The following is a 12,518-nucleotide window of genomic DNA, read 5'->3' as shown; positions in this document are numbered from 1 at the left end:
CATTCATTCATTCATTCATCCACTTTTTAAAAAAGATTTATTTATTTGCGAGAGAAAGAGAGAGAGTACAAATGGGGGAGGCAGAGGGAGAGAGAAAAGCAGACTCCCTGTGAGCTTGATCCCAGGACCTGGAGATCATGACCTGAGCTGAAGTTAGATGCTCGACTATCTCAGCCATGCAGGTACCCCTGTATTTATTTGATTTTGTAGAATTTCTTCTATTTTCCTAAATATCTCTGTGGAGGCTTTCTGTTCATCTTAATCTTTTCTTTTCATGCTACTGCTACTTATCCTCCTCATATGTTTTGTTTGGCCCAGCCATATTTTATGAAGAAAGACTATCTGGAGGATAGATAAATGGTGTGGGTTTCCCCTACTCTTGTGTATGTAAGACAGTTATCCTATTATGTCTCTGCCATAACTAGCAATTCTACATGAAATGGAATAGTGTTGGGTTAGATATGTCCTTTAGAATGCTTCATTTTAGAATAAGTGGGCAAAGAGCCTTATTGTCAGGTTGAAGACTTTCTAGTTTCCAGAAGAAGTGCTCTATTACTTTCAGGGACTAATATCCTCATTTGAATCCTTAGCTTTCTTCCAACATCATTTGCCACTTATTTACAGAACTCTCCCTTAGGCCTAGAGGTAAATGCTAGCTGTCTGGTACATAAAGAAACCATAATTTGATTCTCTGTTTTTAGCCTCATTTATACCTCTTTCCCTCCAGAGAATCTTTCAGTTCTGAATCTAAAATCTGCCTAGTGTTCCAATGGGCAGATCAACATTCACCTTCTCTATAGCCCTGAAGAGAAATTCTCTTGGTTCAAGTTTTTCTCCATTGTTTCAGTAAAAAATAGTTCTATGTTATATTGGATATTTTCTCAGGAAGTATGGTTGGCCGTAGTGTGTGCCCACTTTACCTCCTTAAATTAGAAGTAGGCATAGGGGATTACCGTTTTAACACTTATCCTGTTTTTTGAAAGGATGTATTGACACTTAGTTATCTAAATAATAAGATTTTCACAAGGTTAAGTAACTCTAAATTCTTTGACTTTTATTCACAAGGCATATGATCTAAACTTAATTTTTTCTTTTTCTTTTCTCCAGCTTTTTGAAGTATTATACTTAAAGTACAGTGTACCACCATGGAGCTATAAAACAAGTTGAAACCTTTACAGAGAAAAATAATTAAATTTTAAACCTTGTATATCAATAATTGAAGATATATGTGCACTTATCTGAATCTATATGTAAAGAGTTTATTTTCATAAGAATACTCACATAAGAATTGTAATGTCTGGGGCACCTGGGTGGCTCAGTGGGTTAAAGCCTCTGCCTTCGGCTCTGGTCATCATCCCAGGGTCCTGGGATCGAGCCCCACATTGGACACTCTGCTTAGCGGGAAACCTGCTTCCTCCTCTCTCTCTCTCTTCCTGCCTCTCTGCCTACTTGTGATCTCTATCTGTCAAATAAATAAATAAAAAATCTTAAAAAAAAAAAAGAATTCTAATGTCTGACAAAATTGCCATTAACTAGTAAAGCCATAATGGTGGGTTGTATAGAATTTGAGATTTCATAAATACTAAGAGAAACAAGAAAGGACACCATTAGCCAAACCCATATATAGAGCAGATGAAATACCTATTAAATAGAAGTGTGAATAGATAATATGAAAAACAGTATAAAATTGTCATCTCCCATTTATTGTTTCTATTACTGATTGAAGCAAATTTTAAAATTGACATACGTCATTATTAGGAGATTGAAGTATTCTTTGAAAATTCAGTACTTCACGAGAGAAACTTTTTTTTATGACAGCTGAGTTAACATTTTCTAGCAATAGGAGTTCTGGTAAATAGCTGGTTAAATTTGTTCATGATGATGGGATATAAAATAATGTATTATCAAAAATTTTAAATTAACATGATATTATTTTCTTATTCTTTGGATTTTAATCCCTTAGGTAGTCAGTTAAAATTCTCCAAACCTGAGATGTCTGGTGACTCTATTTTTCATAGCAAAGCTTCTAAGGATTGAGTTTTTGGAAAACAGCACCTAAGATTACCTGGATCTAGTTCATGCTTCTCATTTTACAGATAGCCAAGGGAGAGATTCAGTGGAAGTTATTGCCCCTCTGTTACACAATAATTCAGCAAGACTGGAAATCTGTTATTTAGGAAATAATTTTAGCTTGCCACTGAGGTTACAGAGCAATAAATGGCTCCTTTCTGGATCCTTAAAGTTTACCCAGCACATTTATGTGGCCATTTTTTTTCCCTGTGTACTTATGTATGAGTTAAATCATCATGACTGTATCACATTTACATTAAACCTCTTATTTCCCTATTTTTTAAAAGTACTTTTCCTTTCTCCCTTTTATGATCTCTGTTTCTGTTTTCATCTCTTGTCTCTCCTCTCTCTCCTTACCTGCTACCTATGCTGAAGACAGTTCAAATATTTTTGTGTAAGTTTTTTTCAGGATAAGAGGGAAAAAAATAAATCTAGCATTAAATATTTGCCTTTATTTTAAAGTAAAAAAAAGTTGTCTTTATTTTAAATTAAAAACAAAGACTTCTTTTTAAATTGGTACTTTATAAGCCATAAAGTACCATGAACAATTCACATATTTTTATTTTTATATAAAGCTTAAATGACAGAGTCAAGTTCGAGTTTCACATATTTCACATATTTTAGCTACTAGAATTGCTGGTCTATTCAGTTTCCAGAAAAAAATTATAAAATGCTAAAATGTATATGTACTGCTGAAGCAAGCACTATAAAATACTAAAATGAAAAGACCTTATTGTATCATGGTTTATATTTTAGATTTGACGTAAGTCACAAATGTCTTTTTCTTAGAACATTACCTGTGCCTGAGCGTTCCAAATATAACTTATAGAAAGGTGGAGAAACAGATTGTAGTTAATACAAATAGATATTAAAAACAAACCAACAAACACATGAAACAGATCTGAGCAAAGGAAAATATACCTTACAGCATCCATGGGCAAACATTGCTTGGGACTGTTACAGGAGGCAGTTCTGTCATTGTGTTGGGGGAAAGCACCAGGGAGGAGGGGGAAAGGTTGGTGTAGAGGAAAGGTCAGGGATTTAGCCTGGACTTTGGCCCCTAGCCACTGCTTCCTCCTTGTAGTCATGGGCAAATCACTGACATGGGCCAAACCTCAGTTTCCACCTTTAAAAAACACCCAGACTATATTATGGTTCTCTGTGTATCCAATGAGAAACTACTTCAGAAATTGGATAACTTCCAAGGACAAACTATATACAAAATATTAATAGAAAAACTTATACTTACCTATAATAATGGAGCTAGAAAAGAAGAGGAAGGGAAGGACTGCAAATGAAAAATGAAATTAGAGAAGACAGGATATTTTTAAAGTAAAATTTCAAGTAATTTTGGTTTGTAGGTAACTATAAGTGTGTTCAGTTTTGCCATTTTGGAATCAGCATAGTAGTGTGGTTCATTAAAAATTTCAATTTATAGTTTGATTCACTAAATTTTCTTGAGTAAAATCACTTCTTTTTTTGTTGTTTTTCTTTTTCTTTTCTTTAACAAAAAGAAGAGGAACTCTCTGGGAAAATTTTCATACTTTTCTATCAAAGGTTTAAGCCTTTCTACAAAAGGTTTAGCATGGTAAATAAGATACTGTATTTTGAATTTTATGTCTGTGTTTCATTTCACTTAAGAATTTCTAAACTAAGTGCACTTCATTTGCTGGGCTAAGGCCATCTAATCATGCTCTACACTGCATTTCTGCTACTGTGGCTAACCTTGCTTGGACAAATAGAAGTACAACAAAATTTGGTGGCATGAAATGACAGTACTGTCCCATCTGCAAAATAACAGTGGGCCACTTTATTCCAAGGTACTGTTAGGGACCAGGACTCAGCGTAGGTTATGTTTCACCTAAAAGCAGGATCTTTCTCCATGATTAATAAGTAGACATGGCAAATTAAACAAAGAAGGAGGCATAATATATAAGGAAAAGGTTTAAATTTCCATTTGCATGAGAGAAGAGAGCTGCCATTTTGCCGGATTTCAGATGAGTCTGCCTAGAATTGTGGAAGGTAGAGGTGCTTACTCAATAGAATGGAACATGTTTGGGGGCGACCTCTACACTGGGAGAGAAGACTGGCTATTTCTCCTCTCCTTTCTGCATGGCCCATTTCTACAACACAGCTCTGTGGCATGTGGACCACATTTGGCTGGCCAGATGCCTGCTGTTGAAGCATGTCCAGCCATGTGGCTCATCTTCACTCACCAATTTATTTTTGTTGCACTTTCAACCAGATTTTATGGTTAAAAATGATATAAACACTATGGTAGGGGAGATGCCAGTGGACTACTGTGCTTTTTCCTGTGAGGATTTCAATAAAAATGAATATATATTACCTAGTTTTTGATCTATGTGGAAGCTTCATGGTATTTCCTAGAGTAGGAAAGAGGTATAAGAAAAGTATAAGAAAAGAATAGCAATAAAGTAGTAAATAATAAGGAATGATAAAAGAGATCAGGAAGGAGGTGACTGGAGACATAAAGCAAAGACATGAGATTTGTTGATTGATTTCAATAGATATTTTGCAGATGCTTGATGTTCCTTCTGCTTTCCCCTTCCCTCTACCCCACCACCTTTAGTTAGGCATTTATGGACTCACAACATTCACTTTCACATGGTATACTGTTAAGCTCCCTTTATAGGCTATAATGCCCTCTTAAAAATCAACTAATTTTTTCATACAGCTTTACTCTATCGTACTTATATCCTCTAACATATGTTCACATAAAGAGCCTAGACCACAATCAAAGTTCAATTTGTGAGCTGGCAACTGATAGCATCTTTAGTAACTTAATAGAAAGCCAAACAAGGAATAAGTGCTCATTAAGTATTTGTTTAATTGAATTGTTGACATCTCAGAGACGAAGGACAGATACAATCAAGGATGCATAGTATAGTCTGGGAGGCTGAAGAAACTGGCAGGATCGGAAATATAAGCAGAGATATGATCAAACTTTCAGATAAGACAAGAGGCTATGACAATTTGCTGCATATCACTTATCTCTTCCTATATCACAGACCATACCAGAATATAGTTAGCATCAATGGTAATAACCATTTTATGCACTCACAATTCTATGGGTGAGTAACTTCGGCTGAGTTCAGCTAGGCAGTTCTTCTGCAGTGCTCAGTAGGGTCACTCATGTGACTATAATCATTTGGCAGCTCAGCTGGGGTTTGACGGTCCAAGATGGCATCACCACTCTGCTGAGCAGTTGTTGCTGCCTGATGGCTAAACCATATGTCTTTAGTAGGCTAATTCAGGCATTCTCATATGGCAGCTGCATTCCAAGGGAACAAGACAGAATGCATAAGCACTTCTCCAACCTTTGGCTATGTCATTTTGCCAATGTTTAATTGACCAAAGCAAGTCATATACCCAAGCTCAGAATCAACATGGGAGGGAATGATACAAGGGTCTCAATAAAGGAGGCATGATCCATCAGGGTGGATTACTCTACCAATATTCCATAGCTTCCATATTGTGTGGTACTGGTAGTATTGCTCTCATGTCCCATAAAGAGAGTTGTGAGAATATAGCTAAGATTCTAATCCAACAAATCACCCTTTACTTAGTAACTCCTCTTCTCACTAGCACTTCTTAGAATTCGATTTTACCAGCCATAAATTTGCTTATGAACCGGGAATAATAGTGTCAGCTCCCTTCTGTGATATATATTAAATTGAGTTCACTACATTATAGTGCATTCTAGATTGGGAAAATACAGTGGTGGCACTGTTTGAAAGATTTAAATTGGCTGCCCACACTTGTTGGTGTATATTGTTCCAAGCATATACTAGGATGATAACTATAAACAAAAATTTGGGTCCTGGCCTTTAAAATTTTCAATTTGGTCTTTTAATTGTTAATTACATAATTATGGTACTTTATCACCTAATCTGTCCAAATACCTACTACACTTTTTGGCATTGTTTATATTTTTGCTTAGCAACCAATCAAGCATGGGTTGAAATCCAAGAGAGAACTATTGAACAATGGGTCCATAAACCCAACAACTGAAGGGAGTAAACAGTCTTATAGAAACAAGTTCAATTGCTTTTCATTACATGCCTCTGGGTGGCCAAATGCTTGGGCAGAAAATTAAGCTTGCTTAAACTAGCCACACTTAGACTTCTCAGATTGAAGCCCAGTCTTTCAATTTGTGTTAAGCTCCCATTGTAAAATAATTTTATTGTTTGCCAAGTTTTTAAGTTACATGAAAGGACAGATCTGCAAAGATAATTTATAGTTTAGTTCTCTGACTACCCTCAATAGGTTATCTAGGAGCCTGTTGATTCTACTAGGTACTGGGAATATAAAATAGTATAAATGCATTATACATAAATTATCCATCCTCCAAAACATACATTTTTAAAAAACAGGACTATGGCTCCACCGGCCTCAGTTTGTGTTCATTTCTCTTCCCCTATTTTTTTCCTTGGCAAATATTATTCATTGACAGCTCAATCTCAGGGGCTATGAATAGTTAGCTCCATATGCATGCAGGGTTCTTCCTAAACCAACTTATTTGTTGTGCCAGATGTTATTATGCTTCTTGAAATATAAGCTTAAAAAGTGATCTGAGCGCAAGTTAATAGATAATTCAGTGAGCAGGTGTTTCATTGATGTGAGGGACTGAGTGTATTTAGCACATGGGAAGAATATGAATAATGTAGCCAGAGGGCAGAATGTGTTTGAAAATGGCTCCAATTCTTCACCTTACCCTGTCTCTACACTTCTTGTGATGTGACTTTGCGGTTCCTTCTCTCAAAAGGTTCCTTTCTCCACCCTTTAAATCTAGACTGGTCTTGTGCCTTGCTTTGGCAATAGACTGCAGTGCTTATGTCTGTCTGTGAATACAAGCCTAAGTCTCAAGGGAACTTGCACACATCCTCTTTCTGGAGGATGCCCCTTCTCCATGGGAACAAATGTGGGATAGCCTACTGAGTGATGATGGAGCCCATGAGAGAGCATTGAGCCATCCTCACCAAGGCTAGCCTAGACTAGTTAGTCCTTAGCTAACCTGTCAACTCAGACTCATAAGCAAACCCAGAAAAGATCACTCAGGCCTACCTTGGATGCTTATTTGAATAGAACCCACAGACTTATGAGAAATAGTGAGTGGTTGTTGTTTTAAACCACCCATATTTGAGATACTATGCAGCTATAGATAACTAACATGCCCTCCATTTACTCTAGCTGGTCTGAAAAACACTTTCTTTTAGGGCTTCTTGCAAAATGTCAGCAGAGGAAGGCAGGATGCTTTCTGGCAGCCCTTGAGAGTTTCATTAGATCTCATCATTTTTGTTGCCTGTTTATTTATAAATATGGAGCAATAAAAATTTAGGACAAATAATAGCATTTTAACCCATTTCTGTGTTGAAACTTGGCTTTCTAGGAAATTTAAGAATAAATTATAATGGTTCTGGTATCCTGGATGGGGAGTTTATAATGATGGATGCCAATGCCAATTATGGATTCCCCTTCCCCTATCGACATCCTACAATCCTCTAGAATACGTTTAACTCTCTTAACTTCATCTCTTGCCACCACCTTCCGTTGTTGTCGTGACTCCTGTACTTTATACATGCAGGAAATATTTCCTGGGTACCTTTGTGCCAGAGATATAAGACAGGGCAGTGAATAAAATAAAGCCCTTGTCCTCAAAGAGCTCACATGGCAGTGCAAGGGACAATCAATAAACAAAACATTAATCTCTGCCATGTTGGATGATGGTAAATGGTCTTCATGAAAATGAAGCAGGAATAGAGAATTACTGATACCATATTTTATGTAAGAAGGCTTCCCTAATAAGGAGAAATTTGAGCAGAGATCTGAATGCAGTGAGGAAACAGGTCATGCAGATATAATGGGGGTAAAAGTGCTCCACACAGAGAGAAGAGACCATACCAATGAACTGAGGAGGAAGTATGTTTGAGTGTTTAGGAGGCCAATGTGCCTGGTGTAGAGTCAGCAAGGGGAGAGTGGAAGAAGATGAAGTTAAAGAGGCAGCAGGAGCTAGATCATGAAGATGTTTGAGATTACGGGGTTTATCCACAGGGAGATAGAACTAGAACTCATTTGGAGCTCTAGCAATAATTGACTGCTTGCAGTTTTCCTAACTATGTTGGTTCAGGCTGAGAAAGAGAGGGAGAGAGAGAGAGAGTGACTGCTTGCAGTTTTCCTAACTATGTTGGTTCAGGCTGAGAAAGAGAGGGAGAGAGAGAGAGAGGGTGTACATTTTCTCTGGTATGATTGGCTACTATCTTCTCCACCTACTTTGTCCACACCTACTTAGTAACTGAAACCTAACTTAAATATCATCTGCCTTGAGAAGTCTTTTCAGATTTCACCAGGAATTTACTTTCTTTTGTATTCTGCCTAGAAGGATATGTATTTATCCAAATTGGCATGCATTTGAGAGAAAAAAGGAGGCTCTATCTTGGGCAAATAGGGAGGCATGTTTACTGTATTCTGATGTTGGTCACATGACACTTCAATTACGGTTCTTATGTCTGCTTTTCCTACTGGAATTTAACTTCCACAGAACCAGTACTCTTTTCTCTCTGAGAGTCCCAACCCTACATAGAGTCTGACATCTGATACAATTTTAGCAAATGGTTTTCAACCAAAAAATTGTGTTGTTTTAAACATGCCTTTTGCTGTGGTTGTCACGGTCTCTTGCATTTTCTTCCTTCCTTCCTTTCTTCCTTCTTTCTTTCCTCCCTTCCTTCCATCCTTCCTTCCTCTTTCTTTTTCTCTCTTTCTCCCTTTCTTTCTCTCTCTCTCTCTCTCTCTTTCTGTCCTTCCTTCCTTCCTTCTCTTTCTGGCAAAGGTTTATGTTTTCCCATCCTATCCCATTGACATCAGCATCAGGGTTGGCTTTGTGACTCACAGTATCCCTGTCTGTGGGACGGAGATATGACTTCACCCTGTTGCACTTAAAATAGGCAGAGGAGTTGCTTTGACCAATGAACTATGAGTGGAAATGAGTCTAAGTAACCAGTTGTTCCAGTTTATCAGGATTGAGGGAATTCTCAGGATGTGCAGATCTCAGATATGAAACCAGAACAGTTCAGGCTAACCATCCTGGTTTAGCTGAGGCTGAAGAATTCATGTGTTATGGGAATTTTAGTGCTAAAACAACAGTGAGTACTGGACAAAGAACAAACTGGTCACCCTAGAAGGAACATGTGACACAAGTAGAAACTTTAAGATCCATTGTTTGGTTCCTCCATTTTCTTTTCCCTCTGCCACAAGATCAACAACATTCCAAAGAGAGGATGCTCCTCAGGCTGTGTCCTAGGAAACGTGCAGCAGGGTCATGGCTAATGTTATCGGACAGTTAATAAGGGCAAAGAAATAAACTTTTGTTCTTGCAAGTCACTAAAATTTTGGAGTCCTTTGTTAATGGAGCAAAACTAAGACTACAGTGACTATAGTTGTCCTTCTTTGGGTATACATTTAAATGTTGGCTTGCCCCATATAAATTTTAAATATTTAGGACACGACACTTACTAGTTTTCTTGAAATCCCATATAAAAATTAACAGAATATCTCTAATATACAGCATTTTGTTAAATAATTGTTGATAAATTATTAATTATACTACAACTCTCTCAACATCTGTACATTTAAGAACATCATCATTTAACTCAGAGTAATAGAGTGTCTGTCATTTGGGTAAGTTCTGGTGATTTCAGACAGGTCTGGCAAGCCAGATTGCCGTCTCTCTGTGCCGGTTTCCCAGAGAAAATGTGGAATGGGTTTGCTAAAATATTTTCCTCCACTCCCTCCGGACTTCTCCCAGCTAGGACTTTCTGGATTATTTGCCCAAATCAAAGTCAGGCAGTTTCCTTCTGGTCAAACAGAAATGCCATCAATAATTTGCTGGGAAAATGAAGGGTCAACCTCTGGGTGGGTGCTGGTTCTTGTAGCATTTATGTGTCGTAGTCAATCACAGTGAAGTCATTCCCTCCTACACACTGCCAGCCTCCTCTGGTAACTGATGAGGCACTTTTGGTAATAGCATTCTCATTTCCAGACATTGCCTATTTTATCATTTGCAATTGTAGGATATTTTTGACATCCTTGTTTCTTTATGTAAGTTCACAGTGACTTTATGTCAGTAAATTTGTCAGTGCACATTGGTCAGCTGTCACAGGAAAAGCACTAAATGGATGTGATTCAATTTTAAATATAATTAATAAATTACTGGGAAATATTTCTATTATGAATACACTTATGTTTTGTCAAATACTCTGTTTAATCCATGTGCTCAAAAAAGAGCTAGTGTCAAATGAGTTTTTTTAATAAGAAGGGAGAATAGTTATTAGGATTATTATGAAGATGACTTAATGACAAGCATATATTTTAAATAATGTTGCCCTCTATTTAAATTCTGAATATCATATATATAAACACACACACATTAGGTCTGTTTAATTACCTGCTATACTTTAGTATTATAGCAAAGTACAAAGTTGTAAGGAATTTTCTGTTTGCTTAGATACAGCAGCCTGAAAGGTAAGTTTTTAAAAAAATTTCTAGTTTTTAGGGAAGAACTGAAATTAGAGAAATTAAGTAATTTTCTCTAAGTCACCCGTAATATACAGGATTTGAATTATGAATGTACAGCATCAAGGCTTTTTACCTTGTTTCTTTCTACCTTCTGCCTAATTCTAGAAGCCTGAAACATTCCTTTCTGCACATGCTGGGACTTCCACAGCCTGTCTGGATTTCCTATTGCAATCCCTTAGCCACACCTGCCCGCTTTGAGTTTCTCAGATGCTTACTACTGGAACCTTCCAAGCTTAATCTTTCTCCTGCATATCTATTTTCTACCTTTCAAGTCCTCTTTGCTTTCAGAGGATGTCAGGTATAAGGATGGATTTTTCTGGGTAACTGGTAGCTTTAAAAGCATTACCTTAAATATACCCTAGTCCATTTGTGCCATAAGCACCAAATCAAGGGATTCAAAAAGAGGATTTCTATATGTATGTACATGTCTATAATCTCAATTTCTCATTCATAGAGTGCCATATTATAGAAGTCATTCTTTTCTAGTACCTGATTGAATTAGGATGAACCCTCAGAGAAGCAAAATCAGAAGTGTTTTTTTTTAATTAAAAAAAAAAAATATTTTTTAGCTCCTCCCAGGGTTGCTATGTATGGTTGTGCAAATTGTGCATTTTACACCTCCATTCACATTTGTAATATTACATATTTGTGTACTTATTAATAGCAACTTTAACATAGATGACAGTAAAACATCTTGCGGAAGCTACAGTTTTCCTTAAAGCTCATAAGGGCACCATTTGGACCAGCACTGCCTGCTTATTTCTAGAATGAAGAATCATGGAAATAAAGGAAAGTCTTTAGACTTGCTTTTCATGCCTCCTTCTTAATAGATGATTTTGGCAAGTATTAGTACTTAAAAAAAATGTACTTTCTAGTAAGGCTTTGAGAAGTTAAATATTTTGGGCCAGATTAATACACTCATATATTACGGGGGCCTGTTAAGAAGAGCCACAGAGATATAAATGATCTGGGTCTAGATAGAAGACAGACAGAGAGACCTATGTTTGGGTAACTCTTGTGGTGTCTAGATTCTTCTATAGAAGAAGAAATGTATGTGCCAAATAAAAGAAACATGTGAGAGCAAAGTTGTCTGGAAAATACCTGTTATTGTATTAATGATTATAGCTCCCAGCTCCTGCGTGTGTGTGTGACTCTAAATACTACTGAAGTGAAAGATTTAACTTTATTTAAAAAAAAAAATTTTTTTTAAGATTTAACTTTAGATAAAACCATTGAAGATGAAAGGATCTTGTTCTAACTTTTTCCATTTTATTCACAGAACGGAAATAAAATTAGTGTTGTGATCCAAAGCTTTATTTTAGGGATAGCTTCTTTACATTCCATGTTAAATAGATTAAACAAAATGATCAGAAAACTTTAAACAGGTTTTTTTTTCCCCTTCCTTTGAGGTCAATACTAGGTTTGCCCAGTGGTCAGCTTTGCAAGCTATTTCACTCCTATTTTAATGGGCACATAAAGATCATTATATTAAAATTAATTCCCATCAGGGTTTCCAAGTATTCTACCCCCAGTTGAGATTTTAGGAAAGCCGTGCCATTCAGAGGTTGAGAAGAAACCCAAAGAAATCATTATATCAGGTTAGAGTTAAGAGATTTTCACACAGGAAAAGTAATTGAAAAGTATATATTTTGCATAATGAAACAGATGACAAACTGGGCAAGCTGGTCTATTAATGAGCCTCCTGTAAAGCCAAGAAGCCACCGAAGCAGGGAATGAATGCGCGAAGAGGAATCTCTGATCTTAACTTTTAACAACCAATTTTAATCAAACCATTTGAGGCACTGAGTTCTTAGGGTCTTATGATGGTGAGGGCAATTTGAAAGGAGAATAAAAGC

Source organism: Mustela nivalis (genome assembly GCF_964662115.1).
Source record: "Mustela nivalis genome assembly, chromosome: 7".
Classification (NCBI taxonomy): domain Eukaryota; kingdom Metazoa; phylum Chordata; class Mammalia; order Carnivora; family Mustelidae; genus Mustela; species Mustela nivalis.
Note: the sequence above shows the minus strand (reverse complement) of the source record.